This window comes from Lampetra fluviatilis, chromosome 25 (genome assembly GCF_964198595.1).
Source record: "Lampetra fluviatilis chromosome 25, kcLamFluv1.1, whole genome shotgun sequence".
NCBI lineage: Eukaryota > Metazoa > Chordata > Hyperoartia > Petromyzontiformes > Petromyzontidae > Lampetra > Lampetra fluviatilis.
In genome coordinates this window covers 5,755,741-5,759,639 of record NC_136299.1, presented here as the reverse complement: position 1 = coordinate 5,759,639, position 3,899 = coordinate 5,755,741, and positions in this window count along the sequence as shown.

Sequence of the window (3,899 nt, the reverse complement as noted above, 5' to 3'; positions counted from 1 at the left end):
GTTCGTCCCTTTAAACACGGGTTTCAAACCAAATGTCTCGGCCGTATCTCGGCTCAGCGCTCCAAGTCTATGGCAAGGACATTATGACAGAGGATTGAAGCTTTGGTGACTGCAGAAATTACTGTACTCATTGGTTCTTTCGGTAAAGTCACGTAGAAGGGAAATAAAAGAATAAAAATAAAACAATAAAATTGTCTTTCCGACAGCCCTGTTCTTCACCTGAGGACGGCCGCTTGCGTTGTGGCCGAAACGTGAGAATTTTATTTTATGTTTTATTTTTATTATTTTATGATTTCCCTTCAACGTGACTATACCGAAAGAACCAAGAAGATGAATCCCTGCAGTCACGAAAGCTTTAAATCAAAAGTCGCGTATGTAGAAATAAAATCAAATGTAACTAAATTTAATTAAAATAAATCACGACTTTTTGAACGCAACACAAGCGATCATCATCAGGAGGAAATGGGGCAAAACACAGCAGGGGGACATCAAGCACACAGAGAACGGTAAACTGCACGGAGGCAAACAACAATAAGAAGATGGGAGATGAGAACTCAACAAACCTTAGAAACAATATGATGCAAAACCAGTCGGCCAACAACAGTCAGACACGAACCTGGTTGACCACGTATTTCAAAAGACTGCTAAATTTCGTGTTCAACTTCTGGGCTGAACATACAAACGTCGACAGAGTGAACAGATACGAGAGGTACAAGGTAGCAGAGATACATCCACAGAGAAGAACACAGGGAAAGATGCTTTGAGCAGCACAGAGGGACAACCAGAGTAACAACCAGGGGCGGTTTCTTCATTAGGGCGATTGGGCGACGCACCACCAATGTCATTCAACCACAGAGTCACGCTAGCCGTCACTGTCAGCCTTGGATATAGTCCAATCAGCGTCATGTCACGTTCTGTGGAGTACCGCCTCTTTTTGGGCGATTTCACTACGGCTGAGAATCGCCCCGAGTGGCCCCATAGACTTACATTCAAAGATGTTTTTTTTCTAACGGGGGCGCTGCAATGCATTCTCTATGGCTTCCGGGAGGGCTCGCACTAACGTGCCTACGTCATCATACGTGCTAACGTCATCACACGTAAGCACGTTTCATCCAACAATATAATTTATCGCCACCTAGTGGAATCTTTAATAAAAAAAACTTGAGTGGTTTTTTTAATAGTGAGTATATAAACACACAAGATGTATTGTAAGAGTCACTTTATTTTTCATTAATATTAAAGAAGTGAAGTTGCCTTTACATGTTTAAGCTGTTAATTTATTCATTGCATGGGTGGACCTTATCCTTATCAATCATCCAGACATTTGCCCCCCCTGAGAGATTTTGCAGGAGCCGCCACTGGTAACAACACATCAAGAGACATACACACACGTGGAGAGGCACACACAGAAAGACGCCTGGAGGGATAACGTAAAGTCACGTATGTAGAAATAAAATAAAATGTAACTAAATAAAAATAAAACCAATGAGTACATGAGCATTATGAACCCAGGAGGCCACGGCTTAATGAGACATGCTCGAGCCTGTGACGTCACTCCACATGAGGCCCACCTTCGCGTGACGTCACTCCGCATGAGCCCCCCCCCTCATTAATATTCACGAGTGGGTGAATTTTTACACGAACGCAGAGGAAGGTTGAGCAGAATTAAATAATTTATTACGCAAAGTCGCTTCGAATGTGACGTTTTTTTTACAGAAAAATAAATCTACGCCGTGCTACATCCGTGCGTGACGTCACTGCAAAAGAGCCCCCCCCCATAATTAATATTTATGCCCGCGTGGAAATTTACACGAACGCGCAAGAATGTCGCGCACTCCACATGCCGCACCCCTCCCCTCCCCTCATTAATAATCATGTGCGGGTGACGTCACTCCACATGCTGCACCCCCCCCCCACTCATTAATAATCATGTGCGGGTGACGTCACTCCATGCCGCACCCCCCCACTCATTAATAATCATGTACGGGTGACGTCACTCCACATGCTGCACCCCTCCCCTCACTAATAATCATGTACGGGTGACGTCACTCCACATGCTGCACCCCTCCCCTCATTAATAATCATGTGCGGGTGACGTCACTCCATGCCGCACCCCCCCCTACTCATTAATAATCATGTACGGGTGACGTCACTCCAAATGGGGCAACCCCTCCCCCTTATTAATATTCATGAAGGGTGACGTCACTCCACATACCGCACCCCTCCACAATACTCATTAACGGGTGACGTCACTCCACATGCTGCACCCCTCCCCTCATTAATAATCATGAAGGGTGACGTCACTCCACATACCGCACCCCTCCACAATAACCATTAACGGGTGACGTCACTCCACATGGGGCACCCCACCCCCCTCATTAATAATCATGAACTCAAAAATTTTTCTATTGAATATTTCAGAATTACTGCAACATACACCCGTCCTTGGTCGGGCAAAATAAGCGAGTTTATCAAGAGTCAACTATGTGCCGGTCTCCACTCCTCGTGATCTGCAGGCAGAGCAGAGGCTTCAGTAACTCGTCGTAGACTAATAAAATAATAAAAATAAAACATAATAAAATAATTCTCACGACGTTTCGGCCACAACGCAAGCAGAATTATTTGATTATGTTTTATTTTTATTATTTTATTATTTTCCTTCTAAGTGACTTTACCGAAAGAACCAATAAGATGAATCCCTGCAGTCACGAAAGCTTTAAATCGAAATCGTCGTAGACGATTAATGTGATGGGGGTGGAGGCGACATGATGTCCTCCTCTCTCCAGCTCCCGTGAGCCGCAGAACGCCGCCGTGGCGAAAGGTAAACTACCTCGCCTGGCACGCAGGAGGTCGTCCGATCCCGACCCTGACGCCTGCTGCTGGATATTTGAAGTTGGCGCCTCTCTCCCCCGTGGTCGCGTGGATTTTTCTCCGGGTCCTCCGGTTTTTACCCTTTCACATTTAGAATTCGACATGGGTTTTAGAGTATTTGGCTGCTATACATGTCCACGTAATAAGCCAGCCACTTCGTTGAGCTGTCATTTGTGGTCAGGTCGCTTTTGAAAAAGAAATAGCTCAGTGGGCCTTAGGGGCCGTCCATAAATGACGTCACGCGATTTTGGACGATTTTTGACCCCCCCCCACCTTCGTCACACGGCGTCACAAAAAGTCAGACCCCCCCTCAAATATGAAGTCACAAAGCTCTGCCCCCCCCCCCCCAAATTAAACATGCTTCAAATCGCTTTAAACTATTGTCATTGTAGTGCGTATTTAATGTGGCGCTGTACTCTGATGTTGTAGGAGAAAACATTTATTAAAAAGTCTATTAAATTAAGTAGAACGTGTTATTTATTTAAAGTTGCGCATTTTGATGTGACGTCACATTTCTCAATCCACCCCTCTCGTCACACATCGTCACACATGTCTGACCACCCCCCCCCCAGGTGCGTGACGTCATTTATGGACGGCCCCTTACACAGATCAATAAAAGTAGTTATTTTTTCATCTTGTTTTTTGTTGTCGATTTTTGAGTTGGACCCGGGCCCAAATTTAACAGAGCAGTCCTCGCCTATCATCATCTGTCAAGCTCATCAGCATTGGTCCACGTGAACCACGTGAACCCGACACAGCTGATGAGACACTGAACGGACGCGTGACGTCACCCCGTTGCGTGACGTCACCCATTCATCCTGTGCGTGCCGTCACTCATTCATCCTGTGCGTGACGTCACATTCCCCCGCTGCGTGACGTCATTCCTTCCCCTAGAAGAATGGCGTCATTCCTTCCCCTGGACAAATGACGTAATTCTTTCCTCTGTACGAATGACGCCTCTTCCCCGCCACGGTTACGTGACGTCACTTCCCCTCCCGCAAAATTTGAAACAACTTCCGCCTTCGTCG